Source organism: Panthera leo, chromosome D2 (genome assembly GCF_018350215.1).
Source record: "Panthera leo isolate Ple1 chromosome D2, P.leo_Ple1_pat1.1, whole genome shotgun sequence".
Taxonomy (NCBI): domain Eukaryota; kingdom Metazoa; phylum Chordata; class Mammalia; order Carnivora; family Felidae; genus Panthera; species Panthera leo.
This window is the reverse complement of record NC_056689.1, coordinates 6,790,517-6,815,898: the sequence shown is the minus strand read 5'-3', so window position 1 is coordinate 6,815,898 and position 25,382 is coordinate 6,790,517. Positions and strand designations below refer to the sequence as shown.

The following is a 25,382-nucleotide window of genomic DNA, read 5'->3' as shown; positions in this document are numbered from 1 at the left end:
AAAAGTTTAAGAGCTTGTTTTTATTAGAAATACAAATAATTATTGTAAAATTTACTGTTGTCACCTAAGAAATTGAATTAGCTAAAGTAAAAGGGGTGTCTTTTCATATAAAGAGAACCTAAATATTTTTTTTTTTTTGTAGAGTCACCACACATAGCGTTAATTATGGGGAGTAACAATCTCATTTCTTAGGTGAAAATACTAGAAACATAATCAGCTCTCTGTTAAAAATCCAACACGAAGCCATTTCATTGAAATGATTGGAGTCTCCTGCTGTAATCTTGTTTTTATTTTTTTAAATGTTGTATTATTAATTATTGAGAGAGAGAGAGAGAGACAGAGCATGAGCAAGGGAGGATCCGAGAGAGAGAGACACAGAATCCGAAGCGGGCTCCAGGCTCTGAGCCTCAGCACAGAGCCCGACGTGGGGCTCGAACCCATGAATGTCGAGATCATGACCTGAGCTGAGGTCGGACACTTAACCGACTGAGCCACCCAGGCACCCCTCTCCTGCTGTAATCTTGAATTTGGCTGGGTTGCGTGTGAGTTAATTTTTTCCCTCTTTGAGATGATGGCAGCACGGTGGGACCCTAGATGTGCGTCCACCTGGAGGAAAGCCGTCTGTGGATGTCCTGTCTGGAAATCCAGTTTGACTTGTGCCCAAGGGCAGTGTCTGCTTCTGGCTGCATCTGCATCGTCCTTTGGGAGCCCGCACCGCTGTCCTGTGACTAATATGTTCCAGCCACCTGGGTCACTACTTCGGAGAGCTGTTTATTTGCGGTACTGATGCTGCAAACACGAAAAGCTTTCCCTTTTGTTGGTTGAGAGCTTTGCCGGTGATTAGCGAAACAAGCACGCCTGTGATTTGGGAGAGGCTGGAAAGGCGGCTGAAGAGCTCATTGTCCACGGGCGCGGTGGCGGGCAGTGTGGCATGGCCCAGGAGAGCTGACCATGCGTACGTGCTCTCGAGTCAGGTCCGTACCCTGGAGAAACTCGGTGCGCACCAGGGGACGAGCACTGGGGTGTAAATAGCATTATATTAGCAGAAGCTGACAAGTCCCCGGGTGACCCTCCATTGGAATAGAGCGGGAAGTTCACACAGTGGGAACTATACACACACACACACACACACACACAGACACACACACAGTGGTGAAAGTCAGCCATGGCCATGGGAGTTGACAACCTCAGAATTGGAATCTGAAGAGGCAAGTCTTAACACGTGAACTCGGTCTCACCTGTATTAGGCTTAAAAGCAGGCGAAATGCAAGAACACAGTGAGAACACACATGTGAAACCGTTAAGAGGAACAAAGAATCGGGGCTCTTGGTTGTCTGTGTGGGGATGGGGAGGGGAGGGAGTCCGGGGAGGGGCACACGGCGCTTCCATAAAACCCCCAAACCCGCACCGACGACGTTAGATACGTGGGGTTTGTTTCTAGTATTCTTTAGTCTGACGTAGGTTATTGTAGTGGTCAGCCCAGAACTTAGCAGCTAAGACACTGATCAGCGTTGATGACCTCCCAAGGCTTCTGTGTGGGCACGGTGTTGGGAGCAGCGTGGCCGGGTGGTTCTGACTTGGGGTCTCCGATCTGGTTGCCGGCAAGGGATCGGCTGAAGCAGCCGCCCTCGGAAAGCTCGACGGGGCTGGAGGTGATGCCGCTGGGCTGTTGGGGGAGGCTGGGTCCTCTTGGAGCACCGAGGGCCCTCGGGACACGGCAGCGGGTGTCCCTCCTGGGACAGAGTAGGGTGAGCTGGCCTTGACCCAGCCTTTCACCCCAGACTCCAGTGCCCCCAACTGGATGAAGGGATGTGCCCGTCAGTAGGAAGTAGGAAGAGGGTTAGGAAAGTCCCTTCCTTCTCTGCGTGGGAGGGGACCACACTCGAGCATGAGTACTGGAGACAGGACCCCTGGGGCCTTCTTGGAGGCTGGCTACTGTGGTTCTACACTTGTCAATATAGTTCACGGTGAAAAGCTTTTAGAGACCAACCAAATCAGTAAGCTTATTTTTCTCTAGTAATGGTGGGACATCCATTTAAATGACAGTGACTATTGGTGCTGAACGTGTTCTCCATCAGTGTGGGGATGGAGAGGTGTCTGTGCCGTGCACTGAGCAATGGTGGCAGTGCCCAGCAGGGAGGAGGGGACTTAGTCGCACGGATGCCCAGATGTGTGGTAGAGATGGGATTGCATGTGTCTAGATGTCCGTCTTCCTGTCCCTCGATTGGGTGGCAATCTGGGAGTCCTGATGTTGCAGAGAATTCCCTGGACTCAGGGCCATCAGCAGTGTCCTGGGTTCACTGTGACATTAAAGTCTCTGCCAGCCTCACACGTTCTCCCAAGACCCCCTTTAATGGGACAGCAGAGCCCGCCCCTCACTCCCCTCCCCTGCGAGCCAGGGTGTTGCTGGAGATGAACTGGATAAGTAAGGGTAGGAGTTTTAGCTTAAACATTCACGCAGTGATTACATTCTCGTAGTGCCTGTTTGTTTTAATATGAACAAGGTTTAAGTTACTGATTTGTTGGCTTACCTTTGAGTAAAGTTGGTATTCCCCAAGGAGAATGAGGTTTTTTCCTTCGGTTTTGGGTAGCTCTTGGCCGAACTTCCTGGAGAGTTTTCTGGGGTCCGGGCGCTCCACTGCATGAGGCATCGAGACCCCATCCCATCTCCTTCGTGGGGTACAGCGTCCTCGTGAGCAGGCGCTCCAGGCCCCGCGTGAGGAGGCCACTTGAAGCGGTTCTCGCGAGCGGAGACAGGGCTGCAAGGCAGGTGCGGGGCCCTGACTCGCTTTCCTTGGGCTCCTGTACGGGGCGCCTGGGACGCCGGTATCTGGTTGTGCTGCCGTCTCCAGCCTCGTGCTTGTTCAACACGTGGGTAGAAAAGCCTCCACACCAAGTGATAATTGCCTTTTCGTCGTGGCCAAGAGGAGAGTCACCAGGGGCGCCGTGTGATGCTTGTTTTACTTCCCTTGGCCAGCAGCTTGCTCTTTTGAGAAAAAAGGAAGGAAAAGAAAAAAAGGCATGTAATGTCCAAGTTACACTAAGGGTTATTGTGTTTACATTTTTTTTTTTTTAACGTTTATTTATTTTTGAGACAGAGAGAGACAGAGCATGAACGGGGGAGGGGCAGAGAGAGAGAGAGACACAGAATCGGAAGCAGGCTCCAGGCTCTGAGCAGTCAGCACAGAGCCCGACGCGGGGCTCGAACCCACGGACCGCGAGATCATGACCTGAGCTGAAGTCAGTCGCTCAACCGACTGAGCCACCCAGGCGCCCCTAGGGTTATTGTGTTTGAAAGAGAAGTGTAATTAGTGGTGATGGAACTGGTATAGGAACTGGTGTCATAATTAGAGCATTAATGGCACTATTAAGAGTGACTATTAATAGATACTCTCAGGAAACAAACCGCAGTGCACCCCCCCCCCCCCCCCCGCCAAAATGGTGCGTGGACGTGTTTGGCTGTTTGGCCTTGAGGTTGGTTTTCGGGAGGGCATGGGGGAGCCGGGGGGGTGGGGGGACGCACCTGGAGCTCGGGGGCAGAAGGTCTGAGAAGGGTTTCATCTCTGGTTGCACGTGCCCCTCGAACGTCGTCTGTGACATCAGCTGCCTCTGGAGAGTGGAGCTGGTAAACTGTGCCTTGGTCACAGGCCGCGGCAGGACGGCCCAGAACAGAGCGCGACTTACAGGCCGTGGCGCCACGTGTTCTGTCGCCGAGCGCGTGGAGGGTGGGGTCTCCCCCCGGGAGGCCCAGCAGTGGGGCCGGTTTGGGCTGTGCGTGAGGGCCTCGTGAGGTCTCCCAGGTCCCGGACTCTGGTCCTGGAGGCCCCGTGTTCTGCTCGGTGGCAGTTTGGGCTCCGTCACACGTAACCGCCCCGAAACCGATGTGACTTAAAGAAACTTCATCAGGAATCTCTCGGTCCCAGCAGCTCCCGGAGCGGGTGAGGCGGACGGTTGTCCCCCAGGTTCAGTACGTGGCGGGAGCGCTGTTTTCTCTTTCTGCCTTTCTCCTTCCTTAAAAACAGAGCAAAATTTGAGGCTAGAGGTTTGTCCTCCACGAAGAACATTTTCTCGAGTGAAACAGCATTTGTTTGATAAAAATTGTTGGTGGTGACGGCTGGTTCTCGCTTGTTCTTGGCAGGGCGAGGGCGGCATGCACAGTCCCTGCACGCGTCTCTGGGCACATTCGGCCATCTGCTTGTGATGAGGGGCAGGGCCGCGGCACCTGCTTGACAGGTGAGTGAAGATTTCTGTGCAGGTTTTTTATTACAACAATTTCAAACCTACGGTGGGAAGAACGTGCTGTGAGTTCCCGTGTCTCCACTGCCTGCATTTAACAATGTTAGTGTCTTGCCGCAGTGTGTGTGTGTGTGTGTGTGTGTGTGTGTATGTGTGTGCATGCTCGTACATTTTTCTGAAGCATGTGAAGTGAAAGTAAGTTGCAGGCATCATGACATTTTGTCCCACATTCTTAGGGATGTAGCTCCAAAAAATAAGGGTATTCTCCCCGAGAGGCATTTGAGAACATTCGTAAACTATGTGACATAGAATCATTTAATTGAACACGGTTATAATTTCGTATTAAAAGGTGTAATTTTGAATTTATGATCCCTTTATAGCCGATGTAAAGTCGTTGACTTATTTATTTATAGAGTTTATTTATTTTGAGAGAGTGAGAGTGGGAGAGGGAGAGAAAGAGGGAGAGAGAGAGAGAGAGAGAGAGAGAGAGAGAATGAGAATCCCAAGCAGGTTCCGTGATGTCAGCACAGAGCCTGGCGCAGGGCTCCAACCCACAAAGCCGTGAGATCGTGACCTGAGCCGAAATCAAGAGTCAGACGCTCAGCCAGTGGAGCCACCCAGGTGCCCTGAATGTGCTCAGAGGTCTTACTGGCTCTTTTGGCCTGAGTTCACAGACAGCGTGAAAAGCATGTGTGGTAATGTCAAGCAGAGGTTACGGTATTAAAATAATGTGTGAAGCATCCCGAGTGGCTCCCAGTGCCGTAGTTGGGCGACCTGCATCGCAACTTCACATGCGATCTTAAACACGCGTTCGGCTGTGACCGTAGCTGTGGGTGACGGCGCACGATGACCAGTCGCACGCGGTCCGTCGCTACAGCTCGCTGGTTCTGCGAGGCGGCTGCGGACTCTTCCACGATCTGATCTCAGCGGCCTTTTGTGTGTGGCGCCTTCTTCAAGCATTTCCTCGTGGGTGTCCGTGAGCCAGAGGTGTCCGTTGAGAGCGCCATTTTGGAGGAAGTCTGTTTAAGCGAGCCGTGCAGGGCAGTGGCGGTTCCTCGTGTTCCTGTTTCTTATTTGGAACAGAAAGCTGGTGACGGCAGTAAGGTTTCTTTGAAAGACACCGGCATTCTCAAGGAGCCGTGACTGGAATCGTGGGTATCTGGGAAGGATCTAGTGTGGGTTTTTGCTTTTTTGGCCCTGGCTAAGGCTTTGAAAGGATGAGGCCTGTGGCCAAAAGGCTTCGACAGATGGAGAAGAGAAAGGGGTCTGGGACCCTGTGTGGGGGCTGCAGTTAGCTCCGCCCCAGGGAAATGGTTTTTTAACCTGCAGTAGCAGATGCCGTCAGGAAGTGCACGTGTTGTCACGTACACAGCTCAGTAGAGCGTCACAAACTGAGCCCTCCCGTGAACCAGCTCCCAGATCGGGAAACGGGACATTTCCACCGCAGCCTCATGCCTCCTTCTGGACCCCGGACGCCGCCTCGCCCACGGGCGGCTACTCTCCTGACTTCAAAGAGCGTAAATTCGTTTTGCCTGTTTTTGTCTGTATGCGCGTCACACGTAACGCGGACTGACCCGCTTGGTGTCTGGCTTTTCCCATTCAGCGGCGCTTCAGAGAGAGTTCCAGATCGTTCTTGTCCTTGCTGTAGAGCGTCCCGTTGCCTCAGAAGGTGACCGTGCGTCCATTCCCCCAGGTGCAGGTACTTCTGGGGGGTTCCCCTGCTCAGAGTGTCCCCCCGACAGAATGGAGGACTAAACGAGGTTCAGTACTTGTGGCTACAGTGGGGACAGTCCTGGTTGTCCCTCCTGTGCCGCTGCTGCTGTTGCATGAAGGAGGAATCCAGGTAGCAGACACGGTGGGGAGAAGCCTGGGTGGTCTTTCAGCCCTTCTCGCGGGACTCACCACGTGCCTTTCCCCTCTGTTCCCTGCCTGCACATTTTCTCCACCCTCTTCTCTGCCATTATTCCCCTTTCCACAGCCCCTCCGAGGAGACTGTGCAGAATATATCCAACAGGAGGCAAGCCGTGAATAGTCCTCAGGTGTCGATAGTAGATGTTACATGAAGGGCAAGAGTGGGAAGTCACGGGCTCGCTCTTGAGCCCCGGGGTCTGGCTAAGGACTTACAGGTATGGGTGTGGCCACATCCCGGAAGCCAGGTGTGCTGTGGAATTTGGGGTGTAAGGTCAGAGGCTCTTACGGGCGGGCTCGTAGCAGGACGGGGATTAGCGGGGGGGAGGAGGGTTGTGCAGTGAGGGGGGATGGGCACCATGGACAGCGGGTGCATGTGCCCTGCCCGATGCTTGACCCGGCCAAACGTGTGGCTGAATTCAGCAAGCCCACCAATTTGGAACCTTTAGTGAATAGCACGTTCATTATAAGAGAGTGGTTCCTTTTATTTGTCCAGAGTAACCAGTGCTTTCTGGAGTTGCTTCCTTCATCAGAAAAGAATGTTGGAGACCACGGTGTATTATTCCCCCGCATTAGAGAGCTCCTTTTCTAAATGTTAGGGGAAACCTTCAGAGTTGTTACTCAATCAGATTTTGTGTTTAACTCCTGTATGCCGAAGGATCAATCTGTTTTTTTTTTTTTTTTTTAATTGGGTTTTTTGTGTGTGTGTGTGCATACTTACAATACACATGTAAATGGTTTTCTTCCTTTCTTTCTCTCTTTCGTTTGTTCATTCGTTCGTTTTTTCAACATTTCCCAAAATAAAAACAGCATTTTATAACCATAGATAAGCCCATGTTTCTGGGATGCCATCATTTTCAGCAACCTCCAGAAATAAATCCCTTCAAGTTAAATTGAAATTTTTCCTGAAGCCTTAACCTTTCACATTTTGTAACTAATTGGACAATTTAAATGTAATGTAACAATTTAAATTGGACAGTTTGAAAGCAGCCGTATCAAATCCATATCTGCAGTCCTACAAATTCAAGTTGACATTTCCTTTCAGGGAAATTTTAGCACTCCCGACAACCTCCCCACCCACATGAGAAAACTAGACAGGTCCTGGTGCGTGTTAATTAGGTAAGCAAAACTTCGTTAAATGGACATTTAAAGGTTCCTTCTTGTGAACCATTCCTTTCCAAGAAGTTGAAATTGCTGTGTTGTGTTGACTAAAAGGTCATGTTTCAGGGAAGGTCCAAGACTTCATTCATGGAGACAGGATCATAATTAGATGGGTAGAGATGTTGGCGGTTTAGCACCTGCTGGAGTAAATGGCGGGGGTGTGGGGGGGAACCTCTGTAATCTAAATTCTTGACCTCAGCTCTTCTTTACAGGTGGGCTCAGTCTTCTCGGTATTTGAGTTACTGGTTCAGCAGAAACGACGAAAAACAATAACTTTGTAGTCAGAATGTCACCCAACTGTATGTTGTTTACTTTATTGTAAATACTGGTAAACGGTGCTCAGTAAATAGCTTTATATTCCTTTAAAAAAACATGAAGTGGGGGACGCCTGGGTGGCTCAGTCGGTTAAGCGTCCGACTTCGGCTCAGGTCACGATCTCACGGTCCGTGAGTTCGAGCCCCGTGTCGGGCTCTGTGCTGACATCTCAGAGCCTGGAGCCTGCTTCCGATTCTGTGTCTCCCTCTCTCTGCCCCTCCCCTGCTCATGCTCCGTCTCTCTCTGTCTCAAAAATAAATAAAACGTTTAAAAAAAAAATTAAAAAAAACCATGAAGTGGCACCTTTGGGGGACGGGCTTATGACCAGATTTGGTTTTTGTAAATAAAGTTCTGTTCAAACACGGTCCTGCTCATTTGCATATGTTTTGTCTGTGGCTGCTTTTGTGCTGCAGCAGCAGAATTGAACGGTTGTGAAAGAGCCCCGTGGAGTGGCTGCAGCGGTGATTGTCTGGCCCAGAACACGGAACGCATTTACCATCTGGCCCTTTACAGAATGTTTGTCAACTCCTGCTTTACTTCATAAAAGCAAAGGCATGGTAGCAGTAACCTCTGTAGTCTTGAAATAGCCCGGGACCAGTAACTTTGATGTTAAAGCCTTTATTTATTCATTTACTTACCCAACAAGTATTTACAGAGAAGCTATTACATGTGAGGCACAAAACGGTGATTGTCAGACATGGTTCTTGCCCTTGTGGAACTTACGAGCCTCCTGTGAACTTGGAGGTCCTGTCCAGGATTGTGCTTTTCATACATCAGAGCAAAAACATGATATGGAAGTGCAGTTCCCAAATCCCCAATTTTAAACAAATATGTTGGTTACAGTTCTTTTTTTCATTTTATTTTTATTTTATTTTTTAAAATTTTCTTAATGTTTATTTATTTATTTATTTATTTATTAAAAAATTTTTAACGTTTATTCATTTTTTGAGACAGAGAGAGACAGAGAATGAACAGGGGAGGGTCAGAGAGAGGGAGACACAGAATCTGGAACAGGCTCCAGGCTCTGAGCTGTCAGCACGGAGCCCGACGCGGGGCTCGAACTCACGGACCGCGAGATCATGACCTGAGCTGAAGTCGGCCGCTTAACCGACTGAGCCACCCAGGCGCCCCTGTTTATTTATTTTTGAGAGAGAGAGAGAGACAGAGTGAGAGCAGGGGAGGCACAGAGAGAGAGGGAGACACGGAATCGGGAGCGGGCTCCAGGCTCCGAGCTGTCGGCACAGAGCCCGAAGTGGGGCTTGAACCCACAAACCGTGAGATCATGACCTGAGCTGAAGCCGGACACTTAACCGATTGAGCCACCCAGGCGCCTCAGTTCTTTCCTTTTTTAAAACAAATTTTTAAATATTTATTTATTTTGAGAGAGAGAGAGAGAGAGAGAGAGAGAGAGAGAGAGACTTAGTGGGGGAGGGTCAGAGAGAGAGAGAGAGAGAGAGAGAGAGAGAGAATCAATCCCAAGCAGGCTGCATGCTGTCCACGCAGCACGTGACGTGGGGCTCGATCTCACGAACGGTGAGGTCATGACTTGAGCCAAAGTCAAGAATTGGACGCTTAACCATCTGAGCCACCCAGGTGCCCCAAAATTCTCTTTTAGTTTTTTTTTTTAAGTAGGCTCCACACCCAGCACAGAGCCCAACTCTAGCCCTGAAATCATGACTGTGAGATCAAGACTTGAGCTGAGATCAAATCTCATGCTTAACCAACTGAGCCATGCAGATGTCCTGTTGGTTATATTTCCTAATTGTATAAATTTGATGAGCACTTACTCTCCATAATCTAATGGTTACTTCAGTTGTAAGCAAATGCAGCACGACGTACGTAGAAATGACTGTGTCAAAGGTCCTAACTGTTGACATGTGGTGACACCGGACCGTTGGAAGGCGGCATATCTGGATAAGGCTTGGACTTTGGCGTGCTTATCAAAGCAAGCCAAGCCGACCTCTGGTCTCCAGCTACTTGAATAATAAATAACGCACCTTGACAGAAAGAACCGCACACGAGGTAGTGAAGTCTGGAATGTAGTGTAACAGTGTCCGTTGGCCTGCTTATGTGTTTGCTCACGTGGGGTTGGAAAAGTTCGTCTTTTCTTAAATTTTTTTTTTTAACATTTATTTATTTTTGAGACAGAGAGCATGAACAGGGGAGGGTCAGAGAAAGAGGGAGACACAGAATCCAAAACAGGCTCCAGGCTCTGAGCTGTCAGCACAGAGCCCGACACGGGGCTTGAACCCACGGACCGCGAGATCATGACCTGAGCCGAAGTCGGATGCCTAACCAACTGAGCCACCCAGGTGCCCCTAAAGTTCGTCTTTTCTTAATCGGGGGCTGTAGTGGGCATTGTGATGGACTGAGACTGGTGAAACGGCTTTTAACATCGTTGTAACCCCGTTAGCATTTTCACGTGTGCTCGTATATGCTTTATGGGTGGAGCCTGGAGCTGTGAGTCGCTGCCCCTTTGTCACCCCACACTGCCCTCCAACACACAGAAGGGAAATGCCCTCGACTTACCTCCCCGTAAACCCCGTAAACCACCCCGTCGTGGCCCACAACATCCTTTAGGAAGTGAGGTTGAAGGTTCCTTTGGATGTTTTAGTTACAGGTGTTTAGCTGCGTGTAATAATCTACAGATGTGAGAATGCATGATGGTGTGGTAGTGTCTTCTCCTCACCTTAGGACACATCCGACATCGGGTGGGATGCTACGTGCAACCACTGGGGGGGCAGTGATGTGGGGGAGCGGTCTTTCCCTTGAAACTGGAGACTCGGGAGGGTCTGTCTGCAGGAACCGCAGAGAGGAAGGTCAGCAGGTGCGGGGTGGGGGTCAGCTTAATGAATGGGGGTCAAACTCTACACTGGTTTTGTTGCCAAAATTAATAAAGTTAAAGTATAGGGGCGCCTGGGTGGCTCAGTCGGTTGAGCCTCCAACTTCGGCTCAGGTCATGATCTCAAAAGTCGTGAGTTCGAGCCCCGCGTCGGACTCCGTGCTGACAGCTCAGAGCCTGGAGCCTGTTTCAGATGCTGTGTCTCCCTCCCTCTCTCTACCCCTCCCCCACTCGTGCTCTGTCTCTCTCTCCCCTTCAAAAAGAAATGAATATTAAAAAAACTTATAAGAAACTAAAGTTAAGGTGTAGTTACGAGGAAGAAAAGATACCCATTTACGTTTCCTGCTCTTGTGTTTAAAATGTCTTGACAAATTCATTGTAGTAATGAATGTAGTATTGAATGTAGTATTCTTCATTGTAGTAATTTTTTAATAGTGGTTCAGATTTAGGGATACACGAAACACGAGACTTGAGGAGATGGAGGGGAAGACATACCACGGGCGTTTCCCTCACACAGCTGGAAACCGTAGGCTCCATTAACTTCTTTGGGCAAAAATAAGGTTTTCTGAAACAAATTTGGTGATGGGCCAAATCACCCAATCTGTGGCATTAGAAAAACTGGATCTCTTCTGTTCTAATAATAGGGAGCGCTTTCTTCGGGAACTCCGGCCCGAGGAGCGTTTAATTTGTCAAGGCTAGCTAATTAGGATTGACGTCCTCAGTCTGTCAGCTTTTGCATCCAGAGAGGGAAAAGTACTAACGTGCCCGTGAACCTCGCTTGGTAGAGTGAAATGTGTGTCAGAAAGAGGATCAGCGTGATCAGGCTCATCACGGAGCCAGATACGTCCCGATGCGTCCTGACGCGTCTGCAGTTGTTGGGAGGCCGGGGGCTCTGGCAGCTCGGGGCCCACCCTGTTACGGTGATCAGCGGGACGCAAGCCACGTTCTTGACCCTCTGCCTCGCATGGGCCAGGCACTGGGGCCGGGGCGTGGGCCTGCCTGTCCTCACTGGGCCGTCCAGGTCGCATACTCCGTACTGACGGCCCGAGGTCAATGTCAGCCCAAGGAGGCAGCGTTGACTGGCAGCAGCCCTGCAGGGTTCCCTCCAGAAATCGGGTGCTTTCCCGGAACATCTTCGGCTGCTGGGATCGTCCTGATGATGGGGATGATGATGATGATGATACGTGTATCTTCGTATGGTTTGCATTAGGAGTGTTCTCTTGTTTGACCTGAGAGAGGCGTCCGGGAGGCGGGACGAAGATGTGGTTGAGAATGTGGGTTCAGTCATGAGCCACGTAAGATTCTGACAAATCACTTAACATCTCTGCGCCCCAGTCTCCTCAACGGTGCAGCGGAGATAAGGGGATCTACCCGATAGGGTTCTGGGAAGGCTTAAATTAATGGATATTTGCAGGGCACTGAGAGCAGTGCCTGATACATGCTGGTCTAACGCTCGTTATGTTGCTCATTTCTCTCTCTTTTTTAAATTGATATGTGTTTATTCTTAGAGCATGAGCGGGGGAGGGGCACAGAGAGAGGGAGCCACAGAATCCGAAGCAGGCTCCAGGCTCCGAGCTGTCAGCACAGAGCCCGACGCGGGCCTCGAACTCACGGACCGTGAGATCGTGACCTGAGCCGAAGTCGGACGCTCAACTGACTGGCCACCCAGACGCCCCTCGTTCTGTTGTTAATTTCGAAGATAGCCCTGCCAGCACAGCGTCCCCCTCATTTGATGGGTGAGGGTGTGGAAGTCCAGAGTCACACTGTAGTGTCACTGCTGTAGTCAGGCGTCCTGACTTCTTCCTGTTCCCACACTTGTCTCTGTCCCGATTATGGGGTGTGTGCAGGGAGCACAGAGGAGAATCTCCTACAGAGTAGCCTGTGGCTTGGAAGGACTGTTCCTGAGGGTGGCTGTGCCAGCGGGTCCGGCTTGCAGGTTGGTCTTGGGTCCCCGTACAGAGCGCCGCCACGTGGGTTTAGGGAGCATCTCTGCGAGGGGGTCCACGCCGGCATCGTTCACATGTTCGGGAAGGTCAGCCATATCTGGGGTGGGCCCTCACCCTGGAACGTTTGCCGACTGTTCCATCAGATCCAGTACTGGGCGCCTGCGTGGCTCAGTCAGTTGAGCATCCGACTCTTGGTTTCCTCTCAGGTCTTGATCTCCTGGTTTGTGGGTTCAGGCCGCGTGCGGGCTCTGCGCTGACAGCACGGAGCCTGCTTGGGATTCTCTCTCTCCCTCTCTTTCTGCCCCTCCCCAACTTGTGCGCTTGCCCCCCCCCCCCCACAAAAAAAATAAATAAACATTAAAAAGTAATCAGATCCAGTATTAGGAGCTTAGAGGAAACTAAGGTTTGTTTGGCCAGGAGGTGATTTCGACATGTGTGTGGCATAAAGACTGGTTTCTAGACTGTCTAGGGTTCCGTGTGGGTTCCGATGCTGTGTTTTCAGGCCTCCTCTGGGGTCCTGGAACGCGGCCCCCACAGGTAGGGCCAGACCCCTGTGCAGCCTACGTGCAAGGACCCCCTTACCTTTCCTGCACGCAGATTTTGTTTTTCTTGGACTTAGTAAGTGTCTTGTTTTAAAGGATCGGTGCCCTAGCCCCTAATGTGGCCTTCTACGTGAATCTCCTCACAATACGTGAAGACGTCGGGTATCGTGTCCGTGTTCTCTCGTGGACGCCATCTCCACTGGGGCGTCAGGCCCCGTCCCAGTGCAAACAGCACTGCCCCGGCCTGCTGTGTGCCACATCTTGTCATGGGCTCTGCCTTCAGATCGCTCTGGGGCTCCTTTGATCTGCCCCTGTACTGGCTTCCCTGTTTCCCTCATTTCATATCGTCTCCTGTCTTGGTTTACTCCCTTGGTTTGGCAGACCACATCTTCTGGAACCTTCCTAACAGATCACATGGGAGGTGAGACTCCTCTGAATTGCTTTATATCTGAGAACGTCACATTCGTATTTAATTTGCGGTCTGGCTGGGTGTAGAATTCCAGGGTGGGAATCTCTGAACCTCTGAACAGGCAAGGCTGGTGCTTTGTCCTCTGGTTTCTAGCGTTGATTGGACAAGCCTGACACCTTCTGATTCCTGGCCCCCTTGTCGGATGTGATTTTTCCTTTTCTCTCTGACTCTATCTTCTGCGTTCTGAAATTTCGTGATGATATTCCTTGGTGGGGGAGGGCCGCTGTTCACTTGTTCCGCTGAGATCCAAATGGGCGTTCAGGCTGGCAACTCATGTCCTTCGTTTTTAGAAATTTTCTTGAAGTATGTCATTATTGATTTCCCTCTGTCTTCTCTCTTCTTTCCTTCTGACGTGCCTGTTAGTGCGGACTTAGCCTTGGCTGTCTTGTCTTTGTTCTGGTTTCTCTTCGAATATTTTCTCAACTTTGCTTTTGAATCTTTGATTAAAGGTTTCATGTTTTACAGTTTTATTTTCTGACAGCTCTGTTTTTCATGGTGGCTGTTCTGTGAATGCTTCTGTTTTACAGAATCTTACTATTTCAGGACAGTATTTTCTCTTAGTCCTCTGAGGAGATCAATCATATGTTTTTTCCTTCTTTTTGAAGCTTTTTTTTTTCCCTGCATAATTTGTTATGTTGCTTTTTTCTCCACCCATTTCTGTCTTTCACATTAGATACTTCCTCTGTTTGCCTGATAGTCCTTGAGTGTCTGTTCATGTTTAAGAATGAGGCCTCACATTGGGGCGCCTGGGTGGCTCAGCTGTTAAAGCGTCTGACTTCAGCTCGGGTCATGATCTCGAGGTGTGGGTGTTCAAGCCCTGCGTCGGGCTCTGTACCGACAGCTCAGAGCCTGCACCCCTCCCTGCTCTTTCTCTCTCTCTCAAAAATAAATATTTTTTGAAAAGCCTTAATTATTCTTGTTTTGTGGTTTTAGAAGAGAGACAGACTGAGTATGTGTGTTCATTTCAGTGTCTTTAGCAGGAAGTCAACGTGGACCCCTTAAGCATCTCCAGGGCAGGGCCGGTCCGTCCACATTTGGTGGCAGGCCTGTGGTGGCGAGCGGTAACTGGCATTCTCTCATTTCTAAGGCGTGATATATATTTAGATTCTCTCAGCAGAGATGTTGGCTTTCTTGTTAACGCTGCCGCAGCCGCTGCCTCTTCTTAAAGGCTTTCATCTCAGATATAAAATACCAACAAACTTATAAATAATTGGGCTTTGAGACAAAAAATAAGAATCCTTAAAACAAAAAAAGCTCTTTATTGATGTTTCTGAAAGCAGTTTTCAGAGGGCAAGCGTATAATCCTTAGATTAAAATGCAGCTGACACGTTAAGCCTTCTTACAGGGAATGGGGATAATGGGCTTTAATGCCGTTTGTCCTTGACCACCCACAGAGGGCACTCCGCGGCCGGCCAGATAGACGCGCAAATCGGGCCCAGAGAGCGAGGCCGTGTTTGTGGTTTTGATCCCTAGTAAATGCTTCCCCAGGGCCTTCAAGCTCGGGCTGTCAGGTCGCCAGAGAGCGGCTGAAAAACACTGGGAAAAAAAGGAGCTTTAACTCTGCTAGCAGGTTTCTGCTGGGATTGGGCGGTTTTTAGGAGGGCAGTGTGGTTCTTTTAATACCGGCCAGCTGACCCTGGATCGCCGCCGGTGCGCTCCCGGGGACGCGTGCACTTGCTTGCCGTCCTCCCCGCGTGGGGGGCGCGTCCTCGGTCCTCCCTGCTCGCTGGAGCACGGCCCCTTCAGCGGAAGGCAGGCCTGCCCCGCCTGATAACCCGAGGGAGGGTCGCTCGGCCCCGGTGGCCGCCGGATGACGGAGTTCCGGCAGAGGGCCCTGCGCTGGCCGCCGACTTCGTCCCCGGAAGGGGAAGCGAGACGGACGGCTCTGCGTGTGCTGATTGCCGGGGGAGCCTGCCGACGTCCTGGTGCACTTCTGGGAGGGCCGTGTGTGGAACCGAGAGGCCGCTTTCCACGTGAGAGCTTGGGCTCGGTATTGCTCCCTCAGCCTTTGAGGAAATGGGATTCGTGGGCTTCCTGGGTTTGGAAAGTCACCGACTCTTCGTATTAAAGCCACGGACGGTCTGGGGGCAGTTTTCCTTCCTGTCCTGAGGTTGGACTAAAGCACCTAGGAAGCACCGTCCTGCAGCGATGCCGGGCTCTTTGTGCTCTTTAAAAACACGGAATGTCAGCGCATGGCGGCTTCTTGTAGGTGACAGTGCATCAGCCACTCCTGTCGTCCCTGCGCTCGTTCCCCGGCCCCCTCCGGGCCGTGTCCCCGTCTCGTACCGTGCGTGGTGCCGCGTGGATTCTGGGAGCCGCGTCTGTGACTTAGCGGGCGGGGGCCGCGGCTTGGGGTGCGGAGGGGACCGTGTGGACGGCGATGGGTCAGCTGACCGACATCCGGCCGACGTCTCCTGGGGTTTGTCATCCTCCTCAGTGACCAGACTTGATGCCTCTGCGACTCGTCCGCTTCGGAAGCTCTGGCCCGAGCGCGAGCGAAACATTTCCTTGGTGACCCTCCGCTTAACTGGAGTGCCCTGAAGCGCCTGGAAGACTTTTTTGTTTTAAATCCTGAGGGTCGGCAAAGGAAAACAAACCCTTGTTAAAAATCAAAAGCGGAACTGCAACTGTTCCTCGCAGAAAATACCCGTTCAGATCTTGGCCAGAGCTGGTCGGCTCCCAGGGCGTGAGGCCCCAGGTCTGTGCGGTGTTTGTAGGCCAGACCGAGAGTCAAGGAGGAAGCGAACTGTTCTCGTTTCCAGGCGATTTCGATTGTCTGCCCCCAGGGCGACCATCACGTAGGGTTCCGCTCTGAGGGCACTTGCGATGATACGTGTCCAGCACCTTCTCCCGGGAGACGTGGATCACCTGTGTGCGTTACAGTGTGATGGGCGGTGCCACGGAAAGTGAGTTCAATTCCCGAGATAGGTGATTCTTTTGTGTTTCAGAAAACACAGGAGACGGGCCGGAGCTCTGTCATTTGTGATTTCAGATTGTCACGAATAGGCCCCCTCATCTGGTTGAGAATTTTCGCTGCTGTGGAGAAACTTGCCCTTCAGACAGACTGTGAATGAAATACTCTATCCACTGTGGCCCCCCCTGCCGTTGGAGGCGGATGAGAAGAAAGAGTGGCGTTTATGGAATTCGTCTGTTCTGCTGGAAGGGGGTGTACCCTCCAGCTGCAGCTGGGGACTGCGGGGACGGAGTGACTGAGCGGCCCCGAGATCAGTGTACTGGCCGAGGGGCTCAGAGGCTGCTGGCTTCGCACACAAAACCCCAGCATCCGATGGCTCGTGTGGAGGCCACGGTTGTGACATCGGAGACGTCAGCTGTCGAGTCTGTGACGAGGGTGATCTGGCCGTGTTTCTGTTTAAAGAGGTGGGGACTCACCTGTGGGGCGATGTGTCCGTCCCCCACCTCCTCGTGGGCGTCTCCGGGGTCAGAAGCCGGGGCCAAATGAGCGCCGGCTGCTTGGCGAGCTTACTTACCAGCTGCCGCTCGGCTTTGCTTAGGAAAGCCTCTGGGGGTCCCACGCAGTCCCACGTGGGAGGTGTGACGTCCCTAGGAGTGGCACGAGGGCAGGGCCGGGAGCTGGGCTGGTAGGTAGCTCTCCCCAGGTAGCTCTGGGAAGATCTGAAGCCTGTGTTTTTAGAGATGAATGGTTAGACTTCCTTGCCTTATTTTTCTTTGGATTTTCTGTGGAACTCGGAAAAGATTCAGAAGGCATCGGAGTGTTTCTGCCCCTGCTGGGGCCGTGGCTTCCAAGGTCCAGTGGGTGTGCCCAGCAGCCGCTGGCAGTGCTGGCAGGGAGGGGCTCTCAGGAGAGCTTTCTGGAGAGTTCTGTGAGCATTCAGCACTCTGGGCTGCGTTCCACATTAATGATGGAGACAGGCACTGTGTTTCCCTGACATCCATAGTAAGAGAAGAGGGGGATGAGGAGAGGATAGGGCAAGAGAGTGTCCAGAACGTGGAGAAGACATCCACAACGTGTTTCTATTCCGTTCAGAAAGTCCGGGGTGCCCGGGTGGCTCGGTCGGTGAAGCAGCCAGCTCTTGGTTTCGGCCCAGGTCTGATCCCACGGTTCCTGAGATTGAGCCCCTAGTCGTGCTCCTCACTGAGCGTGGAGCCTGCTTAGGATTCTCTCTCTCCCTCTCAGAAAAAATAAAAATAAAACAAACAAACAAACAAACAAGTGAGCATCTCTCTGCAGTACTGTGTTTCCTTCTAATTTTAGCAAGGTCGTAGTCTTGGGTTTGGCAATGGAACCTGCTCATATATATACCTATCTGTACATACGTACGCCTATATATGTAAATATATATGTATATATTTTTGCCCCCCCCCGCCCCCCACCCCGCAAACCCAGTTTGCAGAGCAGACGACTGTGATGTTCTGAGAGTCCCTTCTGTCACCTGTCGCCACCCACCCCCTTTTCGGCCTTTAGAGTGCTGCGCAGCACGCTTGAATCCGGTGAATTCTGTCATTTTATGGGGAGGGGGCTGTGCATCTTGGCCTTTGTGATCTGCAAATGAGAACATTGGGGTGCAGGCGGGGGGAAGGGGCTCGCCCCTCCACCACCCCTCCTTCACCCGCTGGAAGAGGCTGCACAGACTTTGACTCCTGGGCTACTTGGGAACGCCATACGATGCGGTATCTAGAATCCTCGTTCGCGCATCTCGTCCCGCGGTGGGAGCTCCGGGAGCCGCCGTGTTTAGACGGGACGAAGGGCTGTGAGCCTTGGAAGAGGTGGCCTTCGCCCGCGCTCCTGGATTTGCACCGCGTAGCACGCTCAGCCGGCCGGCCGGTCTCTGCTGTGGTCCTGTTTCTAGTTGAAGAGCTGGCCGGCCGGCCCTTGCTCAGAACCTCTGCCAGATGCACGGTGGTGACATTTTCTCCCTCACTCTCCTGTGTGGCCGCTCAGTTGTTGTCAGCCCCACCTTCCGCGGGCGGTGCGAAAGAGCCTGGACAGGCCGGGGTATAGATCCCGGCTTCTTGGTGTGACCACGCGGAAGTTAGCTAGCCTTGTCCTTGTACATCGGAGACGTTGTTTGCTCCAGGGCTGTTTCAGGGATTAAGTGAGATTATACATACATATAGGTACATGTGTATATATGTGAGTTTTGTAGATGTTTTTGTCTCTGCTACATATGTGCACAGGTACATGAGCCCCGTGTATATATTGTGCTCAGCACAGTACCTGGCACGTATAGGATACACAGCAGACGTCATCGCACTGCTATATACATTGTTAGGCTCCCGTTCTACTCTGGCCCTGAGACGTGCAGGGCTCGCGCTCTGGCACATGTGCTGGGCTTGTTCAGTGCCCCCCGTGGACTACCCTCCCGGATGCACCAGCGCTTGCTGAAGAGAAGTGGAGAAGATACTGGGGGCATCGATTCTAGTTTGTTTTTCTTAGTTCTTATTCTTCAGACTCTTAACCCTTTGCTGTGACGCTCCCTTAAAATCTTGACTGTCAAAAGGGACATTTCCCTGGGGCGGGGAATGTGCCCCCTGGCAAAACGACCCCTTAAAGCTGTGTTTCTTTAAAGCTGTGTTTCTTTATCTCTTTACCTTTTCAGGTTTACTTTTCTCTCTGTAGGCCCTGAGAGAGAAAGGATTTGTTTATGAAACAAATGGAATTTACGAGGCAGCCATTGGTGGTTCCACTTTTGGTCAGTAATTTGATCAAAGTCTTGACCAGCAAGAGATAAGTGATGTTTGCAGTTGGACTTGATAAAATTCTGGCCAGAGGCAAAGACTGTTTTGTCCCCGAGCTTGTCTGGAAGGATCGAGGGCAGGAGCAGTTACTCCTACCTTTACTGACGTGGCACAGAACCGAGGGGCCCCCAGTACAAATGTTATTGGGACCCTAATGGGGAACTGTGGGTGCCGAGCGGTGGTGCATGGGCCTTGAGGGTTTCTCTCGTTTCACTCACTGGGCCTTCATTTTCACTTTTAAAAAGAATTTCATGTGTAATGCAGCGGCATTAGCTATACTTAAGGGTCCAGATTATGTTGAGTGTTTTCTGGATTATTAAAATAATAAGTTCAGAAGAGTTGAAGTCCAAAGGCACGCCCATTTCCTTCTAATCCCTAACACTGTAATGTTACCTGGGGCTCATAACAGATTGACTACAATCACTCTGTGATTTTCTGTGACTGAACTCTGGTTCTATTTTTTTGTTTTCTTTTTAAGTTCATTTATTTAGAGAGAGATAGGGAGAGCAGGGGAGGGGCACAGAGAGAGGGAGAGAGGGAATCCCAGGCAGGCTCCGTGCTGACACAGCAGAGCCCAGTGCGGGGCTCGAACTCATGAGCCATGAGATTCTGTCCTGAACCAAAGCCAAGAGTCAGACGCTTAACCGACTGAGCCACCCAGGTGCCCAAGATGCTTCTTGAGTGACTTTTTCTGCCAGTGAGAAAGGCTGGTTCAAACAATAAAGACCGTGAAGCGGTCCCTGACCTTCCTTCTGGGAAGGGGAGCCCGGGAATTCTAGAACAGTTTTCCGGTTTTCATGGCATCTGTTCCCTGGAGGCCCACAGTGTGCAGTGCCTCGTCAGTTTCGTAAAAACTGCCTTAAGAAACGTAGCCCTCAATTCCTAGGGCAGCCGTGGACAAGGTCGCTGCGTGGGGCGCATGGGGCGCCATCTTGGGCCTAGTCCCAGGCCCCGCTAGCAGCCCGCTGTGTGGGCACAGGCAGGCCTCGTCCAGGAGGCCCAGCCGCCACAGCGGCGGCCTCAGCGCTGACCCCGGGCCCTCTCGACTCCAGAGTCCATGCTGTTAACCGGTACGTTTTATCGCCTCCCAGCCAGAAATGAGCCAGCTTTTCTGCCCCAAGATCTCTGCTCCTTGTGAGGTCATGTGCCCCGGTGTCCCCGCATCCTCACTGTTCATCTCCACCCCCCCCCCCCCAACACCCAAACCTCGCATTCACGTCACTGCTACCCCCGCAGGCGCCCCAGGCTGCGAGCACTTCCTTGTTCCTGGCAAAGAAATCCCCCCCCTCAGCGCCTGGTAGATTACTCTCCCCTGTTCCCGGAGGAACACTCACAGTCCCACTGTGTGCTGAGGGTTGTTCAGGAAAGGGGCAGGAAGCTGAGGCTAGGAGTTCTGAGCGCGATGGGCGTGACGAGGCTGGCGGTGTGGCCTGGAGGGGGCCCAGTGGCTGGAGGCCCCGGGGTGGACAGCAGGGGGTCCTGGCGGCTCCCCCTGCCTCACACACACGGTCATTCTGCCCTCCGGTGTATTTGTTTCTTCCCTCATTGCTTTCTTCATTCACGCATCGTCCACGAGCTCGTGAGCAGCGTTATTTTCAAGCTCCTTTTGGGGCTGTGTAAGCCCCCAAAGTGTGAGGGCTTTCATCTGCTTCCTTTTAGTGGGAGGAAAAGGAAGTGTGGAAGAAATAGAAATACGTACATACCGCTGCTTAAAAATACTGGTACTTAAAAGTACCAGATGCTTTTTGCTCAGAAAATGAAGATGCTTGAGGTGTTCTAGAAATGTGATGGTCAAGGCAAAAGCGTTTGAAAGCTCTCGCCTGCTGTTCTCAGAGTGAACTGGACACACGTTCCCAGCCCCTTCCGCACACCCGAGAGGTGGGGCGTGAAGAAATGATGCCATTTCATCATTTCCTGGAAGGCAGACATTACGTGCAAAACGTAATGACGAAATAAGAGATACAGTAGTTTAGAAATTTAATGTTTCTGGAAAGTCTAACGTTCGGGGAACGTTTGAACCGGGAAAAGAGGTCTTCTCCCTTTTTTCCCCTATGGAAAAAGGAAACTTTGAAACATTTGAAAAAAGTGTTTGTTTTTTTAAATCCCACTTTATGATGCATCTGAAACGAGAAGCCCAGATTGGAGTGCCTTGGGGGGCCAGGCAGGTGACAAATGGGCGAAGCAGGTTGGATATTAAATAAAAGCAGAGCCTGGGCCCTCTGACCCAGCGGAAGGCCGCGTGTCCCTTAGAGCAGGAGCAGATTCTGCCGGAGTCCACTCTGCGTTGCCATATGGTGGCCCCTGTGTGGGGTGGGAGCCAGATCTCACATCTTCATAGAAATCCGGAGTTTTGAGTAACCGACGGAAAGCCTTAAATGACACCAGCACCCTGTGGGCCAAGCAGACCCCGTCTGTGGTTGCCTCTGGCCTGCAGACCATCTGCCTGCACGTGTGTGTGTGTGTGTGTGTGTGTGTGTGTGTGTGTGTGTTAGCAGAATATACTGTGTAGAACCCAGAGTACTCTCCTGGGTGTTGTGCATTTAAAAATGAAGTTTTCAGGGGGCACCTGGGTGGCTCAGTTGGTTGAGCATCTGACTCTTGGTTTCGGTTCAGGTCACGATCTCGCGTTTTGTGGGGTCGAGCCCCACGTCCGGCTCTGTGTTGACAGCGTGGGACCTGCTGTCTCTCTCTGCCCCTTCCTCCCTCGAAAGGAAGAAATAAACCTTCACAAAAAACAGATCACAATAAAGGTTTCAAGCATGGATCACAAGTGCATCAGGTGCATTTGAATTGTGCTGCCCGCGTTTGTCATGATTTCGGCTGCAGGTGCGCCGCCGTGTGCCCTGCGCACAGCAGACCTTTAACAAGGATTTGTTCGCTGCACGGAACGCGAAGGAGTTTAATAATCCACAGTCCTCTGGTTCCCGTGAATCCCAGAGAAATCGGAGAACAGGATAACACGAAGGAAATCGATCTGTGTTCTGGATGTGATAGAGCGAGCGTGTGTTTTCAGAAACGAAGGCGCCGTCACAGAGGTTAGGGTAAAAGCCGCGGAGGCACACACACGGTCAATCTCAGCTTTTGCCGTGTCAGTCTGAGCTCGGTCTCGTTTCCTGAGCGGTCGCTTCTCCGATTTCGCTTCTTTTGATGTTTATTAGCTTCTTACTTTTGTCTTCCTCTTGCACGTCTGAAAGCCAAAGGTTGTCAGAACTTCCCAGCCTCGGTCCACGTAGATAAGAACATCCAGCCGTTGTCAAAGGAGCTGGGTCGTCGGAACCGTAGCAAACGCTGTGCGGTGGGGCGAGCAAGCCACTGCCGTGCCGTAGACGCCCCGGTCGGGATGCACCTGCTGGTGCCAGCCAGGCCCTGGATGTAGTTCCCCCCCGTGCCCCTCGGCGATGTTCTTCTCCGTCCCTGTCCCTCTGTGCCACTCACTCCGGACTCAGAGTGCCGGGTGGGGGCATCTGAGTGTGCCCACATGGCTTCCTCCGGCTCCCGGGCCACCGGTGCTCAGCCCAGCCGTGGGGGAGGACACTGGAACACGGAGACGAGGTGCGGGACACCGCTGTGGGTCAACTCACGCATCCCGCCCCGAGGAAGAAGACGCTCGCCGCAGCTAGCCGGAGGCCCGGGAGCCACATGGCACGCCATTCCTGGGATGTGGCGCCTGTGGCAGAACGAGGCGTTCCCAGACATGGGGTTCCTCACTCGGGTCATGGTAGAGTTGAGATTTTAACCTGTTCATGCCTGACTCACAACGCACGCCCTTAACCCCTTCTTATCCAGACACGTCTTTCGCGTAACCTCACTGGCAGCATGCGGGGATCCGTTCCCCGAATCCAGCCCGAAGTGTGTGGCTTCCTTCTCAGTTCCAAGCAGACGTGGTGGAAGGCAGCACGTGGCACTGCCCTGTGGCAGGTGACACTGTGATCTGCTTTGCTGTAGCAGGATTCCTCAGTGTCCTCGAAGGTGGTTTCAGATACATAGGGAGTTAAAAAAATTGTTTTTAAGAATGTTTATTTATTTTTGAGAGAGACAGAGCATGAGTGGGGAAGGGGCAGAGAGAGGGGAGACGCAGAATCGGAAGCAGGCTCCGGGTTCCCAGCTGTCAGCACAGAGCCCAACGCGGGGTTCGAACCCACTGACTATGAGATCATGACCTGAGCCGAAGCCCGATGCTTAACCGACTGAACCGCGTGTATGGGTTTTATACAAGAGTCTTCCTCTGGTGTAGTTTTTAGAAAATGAGTTTTGTTTTTGTGCACTTAGCACCTACCTCTGGATGTCTGCTGTGTGCCAGACATTGTCCTAAGCCTTGGGGATACTGAGTTGAGTAACAGTTTCTGCCCTTCGGTGCTTGTTTTGGAGAGCAGAAAAGGGTAGGCGACCGTATATGAGCACCTTGCTCGTTTGCTAGAAAGCTGGCAGAAAGGTAACTGTAAAGGGCAAAAACCGTTGCAAGTCTGTCTAGGAAGAGAAGAAAATGGCTTATGCTAACCCCTTCCCACGCCCGTCATGAGCGAGGTGCCAGGGGGTGGGCGGAAGGTGCAGCTGGCCGGGGACAGGAGGGGGGCGCCCGCGGGAAAGGGCACTCAGGGCCAGGCCTATGTGTAGGAGCCTGTTTTAGTGATCTGCTTATCTGTGCTCGTTCGCTGCCACTTTATGGCATTTTTGCAAGGAGTAGAACCTTCTTTTATCATAATCCGTTAACTGCACATGATTCCCGGTCCCCCGTGTGCTCTTGTTCATTAAGTGGTGTCCTGGCCAGCACTGCATTCGACTTGCAGGATGTTGAGAGCCCTGCAGAGCAGTGACTCTTCCTGGGTGTGTGGCCGCCCCGGGGGATCATCGCGAGGTTCTGATGGTGCCACGTTCTGGTCGGCCCAGTGGCTGTCAGGGATGTGAGGCCCCAACAGTAAAAGCTAGGGCACTGGGCTTGCCGTAAAGTCAGACTCAGACTTCTAGAAAAACGGAACGGTTTCATTAAAGTATGCCAAGCAAAAATCCACCATCACCAGGTAAATACAGGTCACCACCACCCAGGGTAAGCAGTAGACATTTTCCAGCCCTCTAGAGGCACTTGTGCCCTTCTCACCTTTGACCCTCTCCCTTCCCCCCAAAAGTGAGCACAGCCCCGACTCACACACTGGTCATTTCTTTGTCGTGTGTATTTTCTGTCCCCACCCACCCCCTGGCCCTGCCCTGTGGGTCTCTATCTGCGTCCCGTTTCCTGGATCAGGAAAGCCAGCGTTCTGACATGCTCTCCCGGCTGCTGTAAACGTATGTGACCGGAACAGGAATGTGTATGGGTGCAAGGGGCTTGCGTCCTGCTCTTTGATGTCCAGTTGGACCAAAGGTTATTGCACTTGGCCTGAGGCCTGGGGTCTCACAGGGCTCTGGGTGGCACCTGCTTGTCTTCCAGGAGGGCCCCTTGGCCTCCTGTGGTCCTCTCCCGGCAGGTGCAGTGTCGGGGCTGGCCCGGGAGCCCTGGGAGCCGGCCTCAGTGCTGCCTGTGGCACCTGTCAGCACCTCTGTGCCGGATCGTACCTGAGAGTAATCGGAAACCTTGCGCCCACGGGTCCTGGTAACCGAAACCCCAGTAACTGTGGGCCTGATTGCATAGGAGGCCAGGTCCGTAAAAAGAGCCTCTCACGCAAGAGGATTGAAGTTGGTTTTCAGTGTCACGGTGTTTTGTAGAAGTTCATTTCTGCTATGGTGTAGAACCTTGTTTCACCGAATTAGGGGCTCATTTCAGTGGCCACCGGCCTGCCTGGCCTTCCTGCAGGTGCGGCGTGGGCACATGGCTGGACAGGGATGGAGAACGAGGGGTTCAGGTGCAGTGATGATCAGGGGCCCCACCTGCCCCGCGGGATTGCCACCCTGATGCCAGGAGGGACTGGCTGAAGCTGCCGAGGCTTCCTGGGCACAGGGAGAGCTGGAGCCCCCCTAACACGGGCCTTGGCAGTGACTGGTGAGAGCAGGGAGGTCTGTTCTGAGGGTGGAGCACTGGGAATCACGGATGGACGCACAAGGAAGGGGGCGGAGAAGTCCCCCCCCCCCCCCCCCCCCCCGCCATCTCCTAGGCAATATGGAGACCTCATTTAGGCTGTGATTTTGCTCTTGCAGCCTGTGCGCCCTGTGTTTGTCAGGCATGGTCTGCAGCCACCTGTGCAGACGAGAGGGGGAGGGGTTCGGGGCCGTGGTGGGACGTGTGTGCACATGTGCAAGCAGGTGTGTATGTAGGT

The 25,382-nt window shown here is 52.3% G+C and overlaps 1 long non-coding RNA gene across 2 annotated transcripts in view; it reads left to right on the top strand.

Annotated features, from left to right (window-relative positions):
• LOC122202731 overlaps window positions 1–25,382 on the top strand; it is a 143,957-nt gene that overhangs the window by 28,469 nt on the left and 90,106 nt on the right. For both annotated transcript variants that reach the window (XR_006194850.1, XR_006194849.1), the window contains exon 2: window positions 4,139–4,233. This is a non-coding gene — a long non-coding RNA (uncharacterized LOC122202731). The remainder of the gene's footprint in view (window positions 1–4,138; window positions 4,234–25,382) is intronic.